This window comes from Trichosurus vulpecula, chromosome 6 (genome assembly GCF_011100635.1).
Source record: "Trichosurus vulpecula isolate mTriVul1 chromosome 6, mTriVul1.pri, whole genome shotgun sequence".
Taxonomy (NCBI): Eukaryota; Metazoa; Chordata; class Mammalia; order Diprotodontia; family Phalangeridae; genus Trichosurus; species Trichosurus vulpecula.
The window spans coordinates 34,659,129-34,682,094 of NC_050578.1; the positions used below are offsets into that span (position 1 = coordinate 34,659,129).

The 22,966-nt window shown below is 34.7% G+C and overlaps 1 pseudogene; it reads left to right on the forward strand.

Annotated features, from left to right (window-relative positions):
* Nucleotides 1–5,854: 5,854 nt before the first annotated feature.
* LOC118854584 lies at nucleotides 5,855–6,338 on the forward strand (annotated as a pseudogene).
* The last annotated feature ends 16,628 nt before the right edge of the window (nucleotides 6,339–22,966 follow it).

The following is a 22,966-nucleotide window of genomic DNA, read 5'->3' on the forward strand; positions in this document are numbered from 1 at the left end:
TTCTATCCTTGGGAAAAGTAGTCAATAATATCATTTCTGAAAAGAATATCAACCAGGTGAACTATAAGGCTCACAATATATGCATCACATCAGTGACTTCCAATAACAAAACACCATTCAAATATCACTGCATTATGAGAGTGTAAACTCCTTGATATGAGGAGCTGTCTCACTTTTGTATTGGTTTTTCCAATAAATGAGAGGCAGCACAGCATCCTGGACAGAAAGCTGACATCAAAACTGGGAAGACCCGAGTTCAGAGATTACCTTTAACCTATACTGCTGTGAATCCTTGGGCATTTCACTTGACTTCTAAGCTATCAAGATAATTCTTGAGTATGATAAGTTGTGGAGGTTAATGATCTGCATTGCTTGAGAAATTTCCTCAGCAGGGAGTTCCCCGTACTAATAAAATCAAGATTGAATTCCTATCCACTATCCCCAGCGCTTAGCACAGAGCCTGAAATAGACATTGGGAAGCCTGGTTTTTGTTGTCCTTCATCAGAAACTATCACATGGTTAAAGGAAACAACACAATATCACTGTATTTTTGTGTTAATCCTCAGACTAGAGATTCCAAATCACTACAATGTTATCAATTATCCAGTAAACTGTGTTGTTTTCTAGGTAAAATGCATAATTTTGTCTTACCATTGTGTATCTATTTCTATATCTTTAATGATGACTACATCTAGATATCTGAACGTAACTATGTACACATTTACATATGTATGTGTGTGTATATATATATATATACACACACATATACAACATACATATACATATATATATAATGTGTTTCTATATACATATACATAAGATAGATAGATCATACATGCATTGCAAATATATATGATCTTTCACTTAAAAGTATGCTCCAAAAGTTTATTTTGGAGATTATCTTAAGCGTTAAATGTTTTAGCCAGAAGAGTGTACATTGTGACTAATCTTATGACATTAAAGAGCTTTTAAGTATAAACCTGCTAACATTCTCTCTCTCTCTCTCTCTCACTCTGTCTCTCTCTCTGTCTGTCTCTGTCTCTGTCTCTCTCTCTCCCTCTCCCTCTCCCCACACCCAAGAACAAGTATTTCTAAGTGCCAAGAGACTCAGCAGTGAGATATTTCTACCACGTGAAAATCACATATAAAATATATCATTATATAGAAAATAATTGCAAATCAAATTCCCCTTTAACTGTATAGCAGCATATATCACATCACAATCTCTTCTTGAATACACACACATACACACACACATATATGTGTGTGTATATATATATATATGTACATATTTTACTATATGTGTATATACAGCACCGTATTAAGACAATTCAATAATTCAGAACACGCCATTGCTGATTACACACATGAACATATATATAAACATACACATATGAGTTTGTGCATACCCATTATAGTTGTGATATATGGTGATAGTTGGTTAAAGGAACATTTGATTTGCAGTCATTTTCTATATAATTATATTTGTATGAAGTTTCTCATCAATAGAAAGAATGCTTCTCGTGACTAGTGAATGTTCATTTTTGTTCCTGTCTCTTTGTTGCCTAGGACAGTGTCTAGAACCTAAAAAGACCTAAATAAAACTGTCTTAGTTAATTGATTAATGGACTGAGGAAAATCTAGATCCTTGAAATAAGAAATCTTTATAACGTTTGTTCTGTAACTTCCACTCATTGACCAAAACCAGAATCTGAGTTATAAAAATTAAAAAGTTTGTGGAGAGAAAATAGGAAAAAAATGCCTTTTATTTTTCTTATGTCAAAAACCACTACATTTGTTATTTTATCATAAAACAGTGTCTTACCATATAAAATAATACCCTAGGTTCATATGATTAGAAGAAAAGCTTTAAAAATAGCACATGCTGTTTTAAAATCATGGACATGATAGATAACTTATGTGATTTCATACAATTTTGTAATTCCTCTGTGAGCAAGTATTTTCTGGAACTGTCAGAGCAAGATGCTGGACTGAGTATCCAATGCATTTTCTCAACTGTTAAAGTAGAAAACTGCTCCAAAGCATGACAGATAGGAATGTATGTATTTTTGTTATCAGTGTGAAATAATATTCAGTCTCTAGCTTCAGCAGTTTCTGTGGGTCAGGCCTTTTTGGTTATGACAGGGTTTAAATTGAAATTAAGTTCACTAGATAAAATGGGAAAAGCCTTGAGTTTTACACTTAAACAAAAAAATGCTTGTTCACTGTGAAAAAGCTAGTAACAAGATCAGATAAGGTCTCAGAATATCTATTCAATTATATCCATTTATTTCTTTCAATCATTGGTTGGTTTAAAGTATTATATTGTTAAACAATTAATTTCTAAATAAAATATTAATGCATGTGAATTAGGTATAGAAACTAGAGCTGTGATTACATTTGGTTAGGAAATTTCATCTACAAATTCAATTATACCTTTTCTTCAACTTATAGCCTAACACAGTGGTCTAGAGCAGTAAGATATTAAGTGATTTGCTCATGGACACACAGTCAATATGTGTCAGAGACAAGCATGTTGTTTGTTTGTTATATGTGATTTATTATATGTGCAGAGTTAACTATGCATGAAATGCATCTGCGAGTCCACCTATTCAGCGGATATCTCCAGCGATACGGATTGCATTTTGTCTGCTGTTGTCCATGTCCTCATATGAATACATCATTATGTTCTGTGAGTCTTTTTCATATTTTCTTGACATCATAAGGATTCTAACAGAATACACATTACCTCTAAAGTATGGCCCTTGTTCTTTCCAAAAAGTCCAATCATAATTAATAATAATAATTTCTAGTGTATACTCAATAAGCAGGAAATGGAAGTATATACATCAGATAAAATTTAACCCAATAATTGGTACATTTCACATCAGTTTGCTCTGTGAAGACAGCCAAGAAGTTGGGGTCTATTCTAAATAGGAAATTAAAACGGTATTGCATATGAAAATTGAATAGTTCAGACATTGCCATTGTCGACCTCTGGGACTTCTTGGTTCAATGGAGATATTACTTAAAGGAAGAAATCAGAAGTGCTATTGGGCTAAGAAGTATATATGGTCAATGACACTCCACTCAGACACTTAGAACCACTAAGGTGGGTGATGCCTGCCTACTATGGGGGAGTCCCCGAAATCATATATGATGAAACCCTGAGTCATTTGTTTGAATCATGCATACATTTGAATGCTGGGTAGACAAAAGAAAATAATTAAGCCAAAGAAAAATAATTAGTTAGGGGCACAGAAATGTTTAATGATCCCCTAATGTGGGATTGCTGATATCACAATGACATAAGCCTTTATAGTCACGCAATAAATTCTCCCTTGGAATGATCAGAATAAAAAGTGATGTCTCTGAGCTAACCATTAGGACTTACAGTTCCAGTCATTTTTAATCTTTTTTTGTATATGTTGGGGAACCCTAGGGTATATCAGCAGTTTGTCTCAGGTCAGAGAGGTAAGTGACATACATGCTTGGTCCCTAAATGTGTTACAATGAAATAATACAATATGTGTAGCCAGAATAACTGGATTTAAGTCCAGCTCTCAATCTAACAGCAACAAGAAGCATTATTTCATGGAAAATTTGGTCATTGCATATCTCAGTGCACAAAATTTGCTCAACATATGCTTTGATTCTCAATGATTTCACATCAGTTAAAATTCATATGAAAATATGAATACATAATTTCCCCCATTTCCATTTCTGTCATTAATAAACTTTTAAACTAAAGCAGTTTGTTTTAAATCTCACATCATATCTTTTTTCCTGTCAATTTCATTTCTCTAAATTTGAATAATGATTTTTAATGGGGCAATTCAGGCTAAATGACTTACGCAGGGTCACATATCCAATAAGTGTCTGAGGATGGTTTAAACTCTTCACTGCAGGCAGGTGCTCTATTCATGTATCACCTAGCTGCTCTGAATTATGATCTTGGACAAAAAAAACCTTCTATATCCCAAGTAACTCTTTCTTTGTCTATCTTCCTTATGTCCTCTATTCCATTCTTAAGCTATCTGGAAGACAACTGGGACAGGTGACAGGAAGAACTACCACCTCTAAGAACATTCTCTCTTCATCCCTTCATTGTTGTATCCTCCAGTTTCATTCTGCTCAGAAATCACCCAACCTCCTCGAATGCTCACACAATATAAATAAGATAGAAGTCACCAATTCTATTCTATTCTATTCCTATGAAATGGGAGATCATCAACCTTGCCATCTCAACTTCCACTACATCCCTCACTCCTCCTGACATACCATCCAAAACTGTCACTGCATTTAACCTGTCACTGTCAGCTGATCTACTTACTCAGCTTAATGAACTCTGGGCCTTGTCTTGCTGACATATTGCATGATTAGACTTTCAGGTCTTGGAAGGGGGTAAAATACTTGATGCAATTAATATTAGCTATGTTATATTGTTAACTGTATGTCATAATGTAATATATTTAAATATATACATTACATTACATTATAGCATTTGTTATTTTATATGCACACATATTTCTCCTCTCTGTTTTTGAGAGCAGGGATTACTTCACTTTTCATATTTGTATCTCTGTCAGTTAGCACAATGCTTAACACATAGTTAGGCCTAATAAATTTTTTTTTAAATTTCATTAATTCATTCAAAGAGTGGTGATCTGACTACATGTTCAAAAATAGCTTATTTAGGAATGATTTCCATAGCAGTTGTATGTTATTTACTGTCTATTAAAATTTAAATTGATTTTAACATCAAATGTTATTGTTTGTGACTATCTATCATCTTCTTGGTCTTTTTTTTCTAAATAAAGTATTCATGATGTGCAAGTTGATGTAAGTCTACAAGTTTTTGGTTTCTCTTATTTCTTATAGATGAACCATATTTTCCAATATATTTTTCATCATACATACTTATTCTCACCTTTGAATTGAAATCACTGAGAATCAAAGTATATGTTGAGCAAATTTTGAGGGTCATAATATGTTCTTTACAGACTTTCTCAGACTTTGTTTTTACCTCCAAAATACATGTGGATGTATAAGCTTTAATTTTTGTTTATGGTGATTTTTTGGCAAATGCTAATTATGTGCACTCAGATATGAGACGACCAAATTTTCTGTGAAATAATGCTTCTTGTTTCTGTTAGATTGAGAGCTGGACTTAAATTCTGGCTACACATATTGTGTTATTTCATTGTAACACATTTACGGATCAAGAATGTATGCCACTTACCTCTCTGAACTGAGAGAAACTGTTTATATTCATATATAGTAGTATATGCATCACCATGAGAAGAAGGACCAAAGGTCAAAGATGACCTTAACAGGCATTTGATTTATTTGCCAAAATATACGGAAGCTATGATTAACATTATTTTAGAACACAAATGAGTAAAATCCTATGGAGAAAGATGAAGGAAGACTGTGAGCAGTATCATATCATAAAATACTGTGTGGTGAATTTAAAACAAAATATTTATGAAACAATAGTAAGTCATTCAACTAAATAAAGTCATCTGAAACTAATTTAAAGATCAACCTACAGAGAGGACAATAGCAAATGAAAGAATGTAAAGAGTTATGGAACATTCTATTTAAAACAAACTTTACCATCAAGTATGATGTAATTTCCAAATTGCAACTGAAATGAAAATTAGACTAAAGGAAAAAATAAAGAAAAAAGAAAATTAGATCTAATAAGGGTTGTCAAAAAAAAGAGAATACCAGTCAATATCAATACATGTATGCATTTTCTCAACTGTATATTTTTTTTAAATAATTACATATATTGAGGGGCTGCAAGATCTCTCCCAGCCATGGCCCATCTTCAGGTGCACTCTCCTCCATGGCCTGCGTGCTCCTGCTGCAGTGTCTTCATGCCAAGCTTCAAGTCTGTCCTTCCCAGGACAACACCAAGGCACCATAGATGAAGTTTCAGAGAGCATTAAAGAGTGTCTGCTTCTTCAAAGGTGCTGAAAAAAACCTTCTACCTAAAATGATTAACACACTATTGAATGTGAAATTAAGTGAGACTGAAAATGGCAAGCATGTCTCAATACTGGATCTACCTAGGAACATTGTCATCATCCCTCAAGTCATCCTCAGAGGAAAAGTAAAAAGAAGAAGCTTGAAGTAAGTACGACACCAAATGTGGAAAAGAAGAAGGATTAGTGCTTTATTCTCCCTTTGTGACTCTGTATGAAAAAGAGCTTGCTGCCTATAGTGAAAGTGCAGAAGCTGGTATAGTGGTGAGACATGGAACTTATAGGAACAGACAAGTGTTAAAGCTTGATACCAATGGACCCTACACCTACCTGATTGAATTTTGAAAAGGCAACTTTAGTTTGTATAACATTATTCTAGGGTGAAATGGTCAGGACTGGAATTACTAGAGGGCTTTTGTTTTTTCTTGAGATCTGTCATTACAAGATTTGCCACATTTTGACATTTAGAAAGACTGGTGTCTACATTGAATAGAGCGGGTTATAGTTAGCTTGGGAAACTTCAAATTTAATTCATTGTACCATCCTTTTAAAAGTGTTTTGAAGACACCTTTGCAAAATTATTTTCCATCCAAATTAGGAGGAATTACTTTAAATCTGAATTATTAAAGTCTCTCTCCCAAACAAAAAAAAATTACACACATTTTGAGTCTATTCTTGACGAGGCTATTAGAAGACATAAACAGTCCTTTAAAGCATTATTTCAAAGGAAACCACATCATTACCATCATACAATATGTGTGTTGACTTTCTCTTTTGACTATAAGTTCCTTGAGGTCAAGGGCTGTTTTACTTTTTTACTAATTATGTCCTCAATGCTTAGCACAGTGCCTGATACATAAAAGGTGTTCATAAAATGTTGGTTGGGTTAGATTAGATACAATGCAAAGGCAATGTAGAGCATAATAGACCCATTGAAATTATTGCCTATTTATTATAAAAATGAAGCAAAACAAACTCATTGATTAGCCATATTAAATTATTTCTTTAAAGTTTATCTTCCAACATGGAATTTCCCATTCATAATTCAAAATTATATAAAATTATTTTCAACACACAACAACAGACAAAACTTTGTTTATGACCTAATTAATATCATGCAAGCCATAAAATCATATGAATATGCATACACACACACACACACACACATATATATATATATGAATCAACAAACAAATTTTTTTAAATGCCTACTACGTACAAGGTATTTCATTAGATTCTGTGGTTATAAAGATTAAATTAAACAGACCATTCCCTGAGTCACTTACATTTTAGATTGAAGAGATGAATATTTAAGCATATACAAAATACTTATTAGATAAAATGTGATTTTTGTGGGAAGGCACATGTATCCAGGGTATCAGAAAATACTTGTTGTAGAATGTATTACTCTTAAAGGAATTTGAGGATATTGAGTTTTTGGGGGTGGAGTCAAGATGGCCGGTGAAAACAGTGTCTTATCAGAGGTCTCTCACAAGCTCTGTGAGATACCTATAAAAAAAAGTAAATCTGAGCAGATTTGAGAGAGTTAGAAGCTGCTAGCAGTCAAATTTGCAAAGCCAGGAGAGTCCAAAAGGTTGATGGGATGGATCTGTAGGCTGGGAGAGAGCTCGGCCTGGGGAGCTACCCCAGACAGCACCAAAGTGGAAGCGGCTGTGGAAACCAACCAGTGAGACAGGCTGGGAGAAAGCTGGGCACCCAAAGCCAGCAGAGATCCCCAGGCCTCCCAACACAGGATGGCAGTCTGTGGAAGCCACAAGAGGCAGCAGCACAAAGCCACCGCCATGAGACATTAACTCCTGAGGCTTGCAGCCCAAAGGTATGAAATGCATCTTCTTGAACTTCCAGGAGACATGATGGCCAGGTAAAGGCTCTAATCTCTCCCCCACCCCCCACACCAACCAAGAGAATTCCTTGGGAAAAGTGCTGCAATAGAAGAGACAGAAGTGGGGTTTCAGTGGCCTAGCAGTGGGAGTTCCTGAGTCCCAGAGGAGCAGAGCCAGCAGGAGTCAACACTAGGAGCCAACACTAGGAGCCCAGACAAACCCTTGCATCCCCAGGGGAAGTGGCAGACAACAGCACAAACAACAAACAGCTGAGACTATTGCTGAAGAGCAGCAGTGCTGGAGAGCAGCCCCAGGGGAAGAGGAGACTTCAAGCAGCCAGAACCCTCCCCCACGCCTCAGTTAACTGAAGGCTATAATACACAAAGCCAGTAACTAGACTCACAATCCCCAGAACAAGAAACCTGGGACAGAGAGCCCTAAGCCCCCAAAGCAGATATTCACTGTAAAGCCAGGAAAAAGCTAAGCAACATAAGGAAGAATGCAAAAAAAACCCCAAGGACCATTGATTCTTTTTACGGAGACAGGCATGATCAAAGTACCAATTTGGAAGAGGATAGCAATGACACTACACCCACATCTGATACCTAAAAAGGGAATGTGAACTGGTCTCAAGCCAAAAAAGTATTACTAGAAGAGCTAAAGGAGGATTTTAAAAAACAAATTAGGGAGGTAGAAGAAAAAATGAAAAAAAATACCACTGATGAAATCAAGTGCTTGAAAATTAAGATTGGTGAAATGGCAATCGAGTTTTAGAATCTAAATAAAGAAAATGACACCCTGAGAGGTAAAAGCAACCAATTGGAAAAGGAGACTCAAAAGCAAAATGAAGGCAGCAACTCATTAAAAATTAGAACTGAGCAAGTGGAAGCTAATGACTCTATGAGGCATCAAGAAGTAATAAAACAAAATGTAAATAATGAAAAAATAGAAAAAAAAATGTGAAATATCTGATTGGAAAAACAACTGACCTGGAAAACAGATGCAGGAGAGACAATTTAAGAATTATTGGTCTACTGGAAATTCATGATGAACAAAAAAGGCTTGACAGTATCTTTGAAGAAATTATCAAAGATAACTGCCCAGAAGTCCTACAATCAGAAGGTAAAGTAGTCATTGAAAGAATCCACTGATCACCACCTGAAAGAGATCACAAATTGAAAACACCAAGAAATATTATAGCCAAATTTCAGAATTACAAAGCCAAGGAGCAAATACTGCAAGCAGCCAAAAAGCAACAATTCAATTATCATGGAACAATAGTAAGGATCACACAGGATCTTTCAGCTTCTACACTAAATGACAGGAGAAATTGGAATATCATATTCTGAACGGCAAAGGAGCTGGGACTACAACCAAGGATCAACTACCCAGCAAAATGAAGCACAATTTTTCATGCAAGGAGATAGACATTTAATTAAATAAGGGAATTCCAGACCTTCTGTTGAAAAGGCCAGAACCCAGTGGAAAATTTGATCTTCAAATACAAAACTCAAGAGAGACATAAAAAGGTAAATGGGGGGAAAACCCCGACAAAACTTATTAATCAATAAGGGCAAATTATTACATCTTTATGTAGGATTATATCATCTTGTGTATTATATATATATGTGTGTGTGTATGTATGTATATATATATATATATATATATATATATATATATATATATATATATATATATATATATGTCAATTTTGAGAATAGTGAGGCCATTATGACAATTGAAAGGGATACACATTGACTGTGGATGTCTGTATAAAATAACTTATATGAGGATAAAAAACATAATTAAGAGATGCAAAGGGAGGGTTATGGGAGAAGAGGTAAGGAGGTAGTAGAAAAGGGTAAATTACATCAAATGAAGAGGCACAAAAACACATTACAGTAGAGGGAAAGAAGGGAGGGAGAAGAGCAGTGTTGGAGCTTTATAGTCATCGAATCTGATTCAAGAAGGGAATAACATGCCCTGATAAGTACAGAATTCTAACTTGTCCTACAGGTGGTAGGAGGGGAAAGGGGAGAAAAAGGGAGTGGGGTGGTTAGAAGGGAGGGAAGAAGTAGCAAGTGGAAAATGGTAAGATAAGGAAGGGGAATCAATAAGTAGGGTTAACTGAGGAAGTCGGCAGTGAAAAGCAAAACTTTGTTGAGGAGGGGAAGGGGAAAGGGAGAAATAAAAGCATAAACAGGGGGGGAATAGGATGGGGAAAAAAATACAGATAGAAATCATAACTGTGAATGTGAATGGGATAAACTCTCCCATAAAATGGAAGCAGATAGCAGAATGGATTAAAAACCATAATCCTACACTGTGCTGTTTACAAGAAACACATTTGAAACAGGGGGATGCAGATAGGGTAGAGGTAAAAGTCTGGAGTAAAATATATTGTACTTCAGCCAAAGTAAAAAAAGCAGGGGTAGCAATCCTAATCTCAGACAAATCAAAAATAAAGATAGATTTAATTAAAAGGGATAAGGAAGGACACTACATCCTGCTAAAAGGCACCATAAACAATGAAGCAATATCATTGTTTAACATATTTTCCCCAAGTGTTATGGTATGCAAATTCTTAGAGGAGAGATTAAGGGAGTTACAGGAAGAAATAGACAGCAAAACTGTAATATTGGGAGACCTCAACCTCCTCCTCTCTGAACTTGATAAATCTAACCTCAAAATAAATAAGAAAGAAGTTAAGGAGGTAAACAGAATTTTAGAAAAGTCAGATATGATAGACTTCTGGAGAAAACAGAATGGGGATAAAAAGGAATATATTTTCCTCTCGGAGGTACATGGCACATACTCAAAAATTGACCGGGTACTAGGGCATAAAAACCTCATAATTCAGCGCAGAAAGGAAGAAGTAGTCAAAGCATACTTTTCAGATAACGATGCAATAAAAATTATTTGTAATAAAGAACCATGGAAAAATCAGCTAAAAATTAATTGGAAACTAAATAATCTAATTCTAAAGAATGAGGGAGCCAAAGGACAAATCATACAAAAAATTAATAACTTCATTCAAGAGAATGACAATAATGAGAGAACATATCAAAACTTATGGGATGCAGCAAAAGCAGTTCTTAGGGGAAGTTTTTTTATCTATAAATACATGAATAAAACAGAGAAAAAGTGATGGATGAATTCTAGCTGAAAAAGCTAGAAAAAGAACAAATTCAAAATCCCTATTTAAATACCAAATTAGAAATACCAAAATTAAAAGGAGAGATTAATACAATTGAAACTAAGAAAACTATTGAATTAATAAATAAAACAAAGAGCTGGTTTTATGAAAAAAAACAATAAAATTGATAAACCTTTGGTCAATTTAATTAAAAAAAAAGAAAGAAGAAAATCAAATTACCAGTATCAAAAATGAAAAGGGTGAATTCACCTCCAATGAAGAGGAAATTAAAACAATAATTAGGAATTATTTTGCCCATGTGTATGCCCATAAATTTGACAACCTTAGGGATATGGATGAATATCTACAAAAACATAAATTGCCCAGGTTAACAAAAGAGGAAGTTAAATTTATAAATAACCCCACCTCAGAAAAAGAAATTGAGCAAGCCATCAATGAACTCCCTAGGAAAAAATCTCCAGGGTCAGATGGTTTTACATGTGAATTTTATCAAACATTTAAAGAACAATTAATTCCTTTACTTTGTAGACTATTTGGTAAAATAGGTAAAGAAGGAGTCCTACCAAATTCTTTTTATGACACATATATGGTACTAAAACCACAACCAGATAGAATCAAAACAGACAAAGAAAATTATAGACCAATTTCCCTAATGAATGTTTGAAGCAAAAATTTTAAATAAAATATTAGCAAAAAGATTGCAGCAACTTATCATGAGAATAATACACTATGACCAGGTTGGATTTATTCCAGGAAGGCAAAGCTAGTTCAGTATTAGGAAAACCATAATCACAATTGATTATATCAACAACAAAACTAGCAGAAACCATATGGTTGTCTCAATAGATGCAGAAAAAGCCTTTGACCAAATACAACACCTATTCTTATTAAAAACACTAGAAAGCATAAGAATAAATGGAGCATTCCTTAAGATTATAAATAGCATCTACCTACAACCATCAACAAGCAGTATTTCTAATGGGGATAAGCCAGATGCATTCCCAATAAGATCAGGGGTGAAACAAGGATATCCATTATCACCCCTACTATAAAATTTGGTACTAGAAACATTAGCTACAGCAATAAGAGAAGAAAAAGAAATTGAAGGAATTAGACTAGGCAAAGAAGAAAGTAAATTACCACTTTTTGCAGATGATATGATGATTTACTTAGAGAATAGTAGAGAATCAAGTAGAAAACTACTTGAAATAATAAACAACTTTAGCAAAATTGCAGGATACAAAATAAACCTACATAAATCCTCAACATTCCTGTATATTACTAACAAAGCCCAACAGCAAGTGCTTGAAAGAGAAATTCCATTCAAAGTTACTGTAGACAGTACAAAATATTTGGGAGCCTATCTGCCAAGACAAGGAGCATAATTATGAAACATTTTTCACGTGAATAAAGTCAGATCTAAATAAATGGAAAAATATCAGTTGCTTATGCTTAGGCCAAGCTAATATAGTAAAAATGACAATTTTATCTAAATTCATCTATCTATTCAGTACCATACCAACTGAACTAACAAAAAAAATTATTTTACACAGCTGAATAAAATAATAACCAAATTCATCTGGAAGAACAAGAGGCCTAGAATATCTAGGGCATTAATGAAAAGAAATACTAGGGAAGGTGGCCTAGCCATACCAGATATTAAACTGTACTATAAAGCAGCAGTCATCAAAACTACCTGGTACTGGCTAAGAAACAGTCATGGATCAGTGGAATAGGATATGTACACAAGATGGAGAAGTCAATGACTATAGCAATCTACTCTTTGATAAACCCAAAGAATCCTACTTCTGGGCTAAAAATTCACTACTTCACAAAAACTACTCAGAAAATTGGAAAATGGTCTGGCAGAAACTGGGCATAGACAAATATCTTACACCATATACCAAAATAAAGTCAAAATGGGTTCATAATTTAGGAACAAAAGCTGATACTATAACCAATTTGGGAGAGCAAGGAATAGTTTACCTACCAGATTTATGGAAAAGAAAAGAATTCATGACACAACAAGAGAGAGAGCATTACAAAATGCAAAATGGATAATTTTCATTATGTTAAATTGAAATGTTTTTGTTAAAAAAAAGCCAATGCAACAAAGATTAGGAGGGAAGCAGAAAACTGGGAGAAAATCTTCACAACCAGTATCTCTGATAAAGGCTTCATCTCTAAAATATACAGCAAACTGAGCCAAATTTATAGGAATACAAATCATTCCCCAATTGAGAAATGGTTAAACGATAGGAACAGGCTGTTTTCAGAGGAAGAAATTAAAGATATCTATAGGCATATGAAAAAATGCTCGAAATCACTACCGATTAGAGAAATGCAAATCCAAACAACTCTTAGATACCACATCTCTCCTGTCAGATTGGCTAAAATGACAAAACAGGAAAATGATAAATGCTGGAGAGGATGTGGGAAAATTGGAACATTGTTACATTGCTGGTGGAGTTGTAAACTGATCCAGCCATTCTGGAGAGCAATTTGGAACCATGCCCAAAGGGCTATAAAAATGTTCATACCCTTTGAACCAGCAATACCACTTCTAGGGTTGTATCCTAAAGAGATCACACAAGTGGGAAAAGGACCCATATGTACAAAAATATTCATAGCAGCTCTTCTTGTAGTAGCAAATAATTGGAAATCAAGGGGATGCCCATCAATTGTGGAATGGTTGAACAAGTTGTGGTATATGAAGGTAATTGAATACTATTGTGCTATAAGAAATGGGGATGATGTGGACTTCATAACAACCTGGAAAAACCTACATGATATAATGCTGAGGGAGCAGAGCAGAACCAGGAGAACATTATACACAACCATGGATATATGAAATTCTGCATGACTAACCCTGATAGACTCTGCTCTTCTCTGCAACACAAGGTGCAAAAACAACTCCAAAGGACCCATGATGGAGAATGCTATTTACATCCAGAGAAAGAACTATGGAGTCTGAATGAAGTTTGAGGCACCCTTTATGCTTGCCTTTTTTTCTCCCTTTTTTTTCTCTTTTGTTTTTGTTTTTGTTTTGGGGTTTTTTTTGGTTCTGTTTTGTCTTTCTCATGATTCATTCCATTGGTCATAATTCTTCTTCACAACCTGAGTATATATATATAAGTTCAATGCAAAGTTATATGTAGAAGATATATCAGATTCCATGCTGTCTTTGGGAGGGGAGAGGAGAAAGATCTGGAACTCAAAATTATGTAGAACTGAGTGTTGTAAACTAAAAATAAAAAAATCTCAAAAAAGGAATTGAGGATATTTTAAATTTGCATCGAATACAAATTTCAACAAATGCCCCACTATCCACCTTGGTGATATTTTAAAATAAGCAGCTAAAAAACAATTGCTAAGTATCATATGAATGAGCTGTATTATTAAGTACTTCTAAATACTTGAGGCTGCATGGACATAGCTTGTCATCCATGTAATTTAAATGTTCCCTCTCAGTTTTTAACTCTTTAATTTGCTCTACTAAAAGACACTTGTTAAGCAAAAGTAAACTTTAGCTTAATTGTAATGCAGACACTTTCAAAATAATTTTTCATGTCAAATAGTTGAGTATTAATTGATGAGATTTTTCCTTAGATGCATTTTTATCATAAGTAACTGAAATGTTTTTATTTCCAATTTATATTGCCTGCCTTTTTAATAACTAGAAAGATATGAAAAATGAGATGAAAGTATTCCAAATAATATTATTCCCAATTCTGTAAGTATTCAGCTATTATTTGCAATCCATTGCTTTTTATGGCAAAATTGCTGAAAGGTATGCTAATCTCTGTGTGCTCCCTTGAAGTTGGCATGCCTTCTCACTGTTAAATCAGAGCTGACAAGGGAGTTAAATAAGAGCCTTAATTAAAATGTGGTTTGCTATATTTAAAGTCCAAAAACACATGAATAGCACTCTAGTTAATGTATTTTGGAAGGCAAAATGCTGTAATATATACCATTTGGGTATTCTTGAATATTTTTTGCTGTTGTTAACAAAAATGTAAATTGAGTTGAGGTATAAATAATATGGACAGTAATAAAGTATCCTTAGACAGGAGGGCCTTTCATTTCAGAGATGCATGAGTCTCATATTTGCACTTCACAGATTCATGATTTCAAACCTTCTCTTGCTCTGAATTTCTTCCTGACACCTACAGGAACAGGGAAACTTGGTTGTCCTCTTGAATCTCTCAGTCTAATAAGCAAAACACTGACAGCAATAATTATCAATAGAATGAGTAAAGCCGCAACCCATATCTCTTATTTTCCTGGTCCAATCTTGGGGACAAGCAAGGAAGAACCTATCACTCTGGATTTGCTGGGAGTAGAGGCAAATTGAAGTAAAAAGACAAGCAGGTCATTTCAATAACTTGACCTGGAAGCTCACTGAGACTCTCTGAAAGTGTATATATATACACATATATACATATATATATATACACATATATACATATATATATGTATATATGTATGTATATATGTGTATATATATATATATATATATATATATATATATATATATATATGTAGTTTGTATTTCTGTTCCCTTCCTTTTGTGTGTGAGGCCATTTAAAAGTATATTGAAGTATTCAGGTTTCCCTACTAATGGCCATCTAAAAGATGAAGGCTTTTGGAATAGAGATGATTTTTTATATCTAATTAAACATAAAATATTATTTTTTGTGATTGTTATTTTTAATTCTGTCTTCTAAAATGGTAAACTTATGAAATTATAATTAACAGAAAGGGAGCTGATTTGGAAACAATTCACCATCAGTTTCAATCAGATCTTAAAACACTTTTTTAAATGGAGGGACCCAAAGGAAACAATATGTGTTTCAAGATTTCCTTACATCCTTAATATCTCTGAAGTCCATCTCTGTGTTCTGAAATCTTTCCAATTTTGTTCCTTGCTTTCTAGAAAAGAGTTTGGTGCCTTGGTTATTATTATCATCATGATGATTAGTAGTTGTGATAGTAGTGGTACTTCTGCACTGTATGATTGCGATGAAGACTCAATAGTGGCTTAATGTCCATTGCAAGTAATATACATTTTGAATATTAGGAATTTTATACTTTCAAGAAGTATTTTTTTAACTTTAGTTCACTAAATAAAAACAAACAATGTGAAGGAAAATTCTGGTTGTAGGTATAAAAAAATAACCTGTGAGCTATGGCCCAGTACCAAGACTGTAGGCTTATATGGACTGGGTTCACTCTTGACTGTGGCCCCTAAATGCCCTAAATATGGCTGATTTTACCACACCCAGAAATTCCCCTGGAAAATCTTGGCACATGTGATCAGATTAATTATAGATTTTGTGTATGTCTGTGTGTGTATATCTATATATGCATATATAATGTGTGTATGTGTACATATATTTATATGTATATATATGTATATATGTGAATATATTATCTACTATGGATAGAAAGAATTCCTAACTCTGATATAAACACACACACATATACATATGTGCATACACATACAAGCATTATACACATATGTACACACATACATGTATGTATACATATGTGTGTATATATATACACATATACATATACATTCTCTGCTATGGGTAGGAAGAATTTCTAACTCTGATTCAAAAACTCAAGGCAATAAGACATATGGTGTATGGGACATCCTGTACTTCAACCCACAAAAAACACAAACATCATTTTAAAAAAAGACAAATAGTAATCTATAAACTTGTGCTACCTCTCTGCTTTCTTCAATGAGTCCTACTTTCTCTCTACAGGCTTAAACCATCTTTGAAATTTATAGCTTCACCTTATGAGTTCCCCCTTTCCATGGGAAAAAAAATAAACTTGATCTTGTTAGATGGACATCACCCTAACCTCCAAGTTAGTTCTACTATTTACCTAGAGGTCTCAGCAATATATTTTTATTTATACGAACCACCCACTCACAATGACACTTTTTAAATCTCAAATACAACAATTTACTTAACAGGTGTATGTGTAATAAAATACTTCATGATCCACACATAAAGTTGGATCACACACTCTTCCATGTACATTCAATATATGGAATATAATAAGAAGACAGTTATAGAAACTTGTCAGGGAAGTAAAACTCAAAATTCTGAGACAACTCAGAACTCTGGATTTCAGGTTTTAAAATCATCATTCCTTTCAAGAATACCCATGCCCACACAAAACAGCTTCTCTGCAAACTATTTGTTTGTTGGTTCTCACAACTTTGCTTCTTAGTAAATCATCTTCTATTCTACTTGTACTGGTAGGTTTTACAAGTACTTTCAACCTTCAATAATTCTTAGAAAGTCACTTGCAGATGTTACCTCTTAAGGTAATGAGCAATTCCCTTTAATCCAAAGAACATAAAATTTCATCAGGCCTGTGAGCAAGATAATCATCTCTTAACTTAGTATAACATTGTGTTGAATATTTAGAACAGAGCTTATAGCAAAAAGCAATGGAAATACCACCTATTTTTATATGACAAAGCAGCAGCAGCACTTGTCTTTCCCCTTTTAACTCTTGAGTGGACAGAAAAGAATAACATGCACTTCTAAGAAGCTTATCTCTTTTAAATTTTAAATGGCATTGTATTTCTCATTCTGCCAATCTGGAATGAACATTCATACCTTTCTCATTAGCTGTTTTTGCTACTGATCTCTTCAAAAAGGCCTGAGAGTTTTTGAGCTCTTGCTGTTTCTTTCTTTTTCCTGCCATTCTACAATCCTTAATCTCACCTTCCTTTCCTATATTGCAAAAAATCAGTGGCTTCTTTCCCCTCAGAAACTCACTTTTTTTTTTGCTTTAAAAGTAACAACTCAACAAACTTTTAATAAATAAATTATTCTAGTAATAACTGTCTATAAATGGTTTTATGATTTTAGTCTGTAAGAAAGGTTTTGATCTCTTAATTGTCAAGTTACATGCAAATGAACTGAGTAATATAATAGCCTTCAGGCAATGAATCTGTCAGTCAATAGGAAGAGAGGTTGATAATTAGTTGTGGCTAATAGAGGAGTGTTATTGGGGGTATTCCAATTTTCCCCACAGAATTGGTGAATATATGGGGCTGAGGGCAGAAAAGGATGGTACACTTGGTTTAGGGTCAGCTGTGGAAAGCAGACATCACTAGGAGCTAATAAATGGAGTGAGTGTGAAATGAAGTTTTCCAGAATGAAAGGAAGTGAATAAATTCATAAATGAAAAAGCTAGAGTAGGGCTATCCAAAAGGCAGCCACAGGCAGTGATTTATGCAGCCTGCCTACAAGCAGAAATTTACATAAATGCTTTAGTAAACAAAGCCAACCTACAACAGAGTACTCATTAAAATGGCAAATCAAAATATATTTTCCATTGTTTCAATAAAAACCTAAGTTTGGACAGCCCTGTTCTAGAGGGTGCAGTAAGATAGGTGATCAGAATAGTATGGTACATGTATGGGGAAGAGTTAAGGAGAAAAAGCACAAAGCAAAAGAACTGGAAGAAGGGTCGAGCATAGTTACTTCTAAGTATCTGGTGATTAAGTTGGTTGTTTCATTGGTTATTGTCCTTTGAGTCTGAAGAAGACCAATATGAAATCATTATGTTTGGGGTGAAGGTATAATGTTCCTGACTGGCTGATCAATATGAGCCTGATAGGCTGTACCACAGGTTGGGCACAAATAGAATGAATATTTGAGGGTAAATGTCTAAATTTATGCATCCATTGTTTCTTTAAAGGTACTGCAATTCTGCTTTGCCCATGAAGTGTCTCCTTTGATGTGGGCACACCATGCTGGGTCGTCCTATGTCAATGTCTTCAATGTCTCACAACAGATTCCAGAGTTTCTCAGGGAGACTTTGAGATTGTCATTATTTTTCATCTTTTGATCTCAATGTGAGCACTTGCCTTGTTTGAGTTCTCTGTAAATTTGGACAAACATACATTTGGCCTTTGAACAACATGACCAGCCCATCAGAGTTACTCTCTCTGCAGTAGAGTTTGAATGCTTGATGGTTCAGTTTAAGAAAGTACCTCAATGTCTGATACCATATCTTTCCTGGTGATCTTCAGAATCTCCCTAAGGCAATCCAAATGGAAGTACTCAGGCTTCCTGGCATGGTGCTGACATACTGCCCAAGTTTCAAAGGCATACAACAATGAAGTCAATACAATAGCTCTTTAGACCTTCAGTTTGGTAGGCAGTCCAATACCTCTTCTCTTCCACCATTTCCTTCAGAGCCTCACAAACATTGAGCTATAATAAGGATAAGAATAGGAGAGTATAAGGAGAGTAATATGTGGTGGTAATTTTCTAGCTGTCAGGGTAGTGATGGATGGCAGAGGAATTATAAATCTCATAGTCTTGATGTGGTGACATTATGACAAAATCCATAGGCATTCTGTAAATTCTAGCTTTTCTTGGCTTACTGGGTTCACAAACTCCTCATTGTATTGGATTTGTGCCCTTTCCTTGGAAAGTACTTTGTATAAATTTGTATGTATTTGTTTATTTGTATATGGCCTTTCTTTTTCTATACAGAAAACTGTAAGTCCTCTGAACTGAGCTCTTGGCATATGTGTTTATGTATGCATGTGTGTGTATGTGTCTCCTTTTCTATCTCAAGTGCATACCCAAGTGCCTGGCTTGGTTACAGTAGGCATTTGATGAATGCTTGTAATTGGAATTACAGCAAGATGTTAAAGAAGAACCAGAAAAAGATAACAAGGTAATATAATGATATAGGTTAGTAATGATACTGAAGAAGAATCAAATTCAGAGAAGTCAAGCAAGGAGAGACTCTGCCCCTCCAAATGGTCTATTTCTGCATAAAGGCCAGGCAAGTTAAAAAAATGTAAAACAAAACAGAATAAAACCCTTGGGTTTGCCAACTATTTCATTTGTTGATCTTAGAAAAAAAATCACTTTGGGTGTATAGCGTGTATGGAAAGTAGATTACAGGAGATTGCAGAGTGAGTAAATGTGTAGTAAGGAAATGGAGGAATTTAAGTATAACCCATTCTTGTTAGAAATTGAGGAAGATGAATAGGGCCCTGGAGTCAGGAGGACATGAGTGAAAATTCAATCTCAAATACTTGACACACTTACTAGATGTGTGACCTTGGGCAAGTCACTTAACCCTAATTGCCCTGCCTTCCCCCTCAAAAAAAAGTAATCGAGGAAGAGAAACTTTTAAGAATGGTATGGACAAGAGAAGATCTGTTCCTTGTTTGCTTGCTTTACTGCAGGAGTTGCCTTTTGTAGATTGAAAAAGAGATAATAAAAGATAATAATAAACAGAATAATATTTAAAATGAGAGACACAAAGAAAATGATAAATGGATCAAGGAAAGAGACTGGAGGAAAACGATATGTAAAATATCAGCTTTGTCATGTAGAATGTCACTATATTCTCCGAGGTTCAGAGGAAAGGAGGAAAATGTAAGTGAAAGCCTAAAGAAGATTTGAGGTACAGAGAAGGGGAGATACTTGAGTTGATGATTAATGAGCTCAATCTCCATAAAATACAGAGTGAGGAAGGAGAAGTTATATATGGGGAGAAATGGGATGGAGGGTGGAGCTGGAACTTGAAGAAAGAGCATAAAGTTCAGAAAACTCATAGTGGAGCATGTGAATAGAGGTAATCAGATGAAAAAAGGGGTGGAAATATTGCTGTATCCTAATAAGGGTCCATGGCTTTGTAATGTGTCCAGTCAGCAGAGTTTCATTATTTTCTCCAAGGACATTTAGTGATTTGGTAATAAGGGTCAAGGAGGCAGACCTGGCACTGCATAACATTAGGACAATGGCTGTTCATATTTCAGAAGTACATTTATATTTTTCACCTTATATTCACAAGAGAGGCAAGCTCCATTAGCACTTTCCTATAGCAATATTCTCAATCAACTGAACAAGCATTTATTGGGCACTTATATGAAAAAGCCCTGTCTGTGCCAGGCACTGAGGGAAATGCACAAATAAATTAGATAGTGATCCCTCTAGGATGCTATATTATAGTCATAAGACATGTAGAAAAATAACTTCAATGTAAGTTAAAATATTTAAAAATACTTGAGGGGTACAAAGAAAATAGTTCTGAGCCAGGAGAGATCATTTCTGACTAGGAACCAGAATATGTTTCATGGTCAAGGAATCATTTGATGTGCTTTTTGAAAGACAGATAATATTTAGATGGGCAAAATTGGCAGTGGCACAAATCACAACAAATTAACAACCTATTGAAATACAAAGAAAAGTGCTTTGCTATTTATCTTTCCTTGACTCATACACCCATGCTTTTCCATCAAGTATTCAAAGGTGATGGAGAGGTATGTATTAGTAGTGAGCAGAACAGTATTTGGAGGCAGAAATATCTCGATTCAAATTCTGTCTTTGACACATAGAGACTGTATGACTCTGGAAATACCACTAAACATCTAGGCAATTCTATAAGACTATAAGTTGAAGGGAAGATACTATCTTTTTTGGTAGAGAGATTTTCATCATCTGTGAATTCTCTATATTAATGAAATCTTAAGTCTAGTCACTATCCCAGCCAAATATATAAGTAGCCAGAGAAAGTTTCTAATTCAGTGGAAAGTCCTCAGTGCCAGCACAGTCTCTGGAAGGCATTAGACATCCTTTTTAATTGACTGAATCTTGCTTGGATCTTTCATTGCTAGCAGGATAAGAGAAGTAAACCATTCCACATTCTCAACTCTCCCTTCTAAGGACTAGCTGACACCCTTTTTAGTGGGACTGGGATAATGACAACAACTCTTTGAGTCAGAGGACCTTGGTTCAACCTTTGTCTGGCTTCCTCTAAGACTAACTCTATCCATTGTGTCATATTGCTTTTGAGTATAGAAAGGAAGTATTTTTCAAAGGCAGTATAACAAGAATAAAGAAACCAAAAGTAGTAATTTGAAGGAAGATCCTAATAACTGAGAGAATGAGGCAAAATCCTCTTTATAGTAGGTAACACTGGAGGTAAACTGTGAACTATGTCAAGAATTGCAAGAGGTAAAGTTGAAGACGGTGTGCATTCTAAACATGAAGAACTGTAAGGAAAGACACAGGAGAGGAACTATCACTTGTGAGAATACACAAGCAGGTTAATTTGGGTATGATGTAGAGGACATGAGGGAACAATATATAGTTCACCTAAAAAGTTAAGATATAGCCAGATTGTGAAGGACTTCAAATGTTAAACTTAGGAGTTTGTCTTTTATCCTAAAGGTCATTGCGGTGGGGGTGAGGGGGAGATGAGCTTCTTGAGTAAGGAAACAACATGGTTAGAAATATTATGCTTTTGGAAAATCATTTTGGCAGCTGTATGGAGGATGAAAGGGAGAGGACAATACAGATCAAGAAACTATTGAAATAATCTAGGCCCTATTGATACCTCTCAATATATCCTTGATTAAATGCCACTATTAATGGAGCAGATGGAACTTGATGTCATTTTATTATCAGGAACTTCATTGTTATAGTCAGGAATAGTAAAAAAGGCATTGGGAAGATTTTTAAAATGTCAGAAAAAGAAAGGTTGGTCATTAAAGTTTAATTAATGGAAGTTCTTAAATTCTAACAAAAATGATAAGTGAGCCAAATATCATAAATTGTGTGCTTCAATACCCTATAATCATTGACTGTCAGGGTTTTGCAATCATTGAAAGAAGGGCTTCTGAAAGAATAGGGGAAAATCAGAAGGAGTTGTCAAGGATGGATCTGTCATAGACTTCCTATCACTACTCAACTCTTTGGTTTATTCTGTGCCTAATATAGCAAATTGTGTGCAGCATAGCCCAAGGCACAGGTTTTCCCCAGGGACATACCTATACATAAAACAAAGAACACACATTAGAAATATATGGAGAAAGTCACCCACGTAATGAGACCTTCCAGGGATTGGTCTATTGTAAGGAGGGCTTTCTTGACATTCTATGTCTATTTCTAAAACACCACAGAATGACC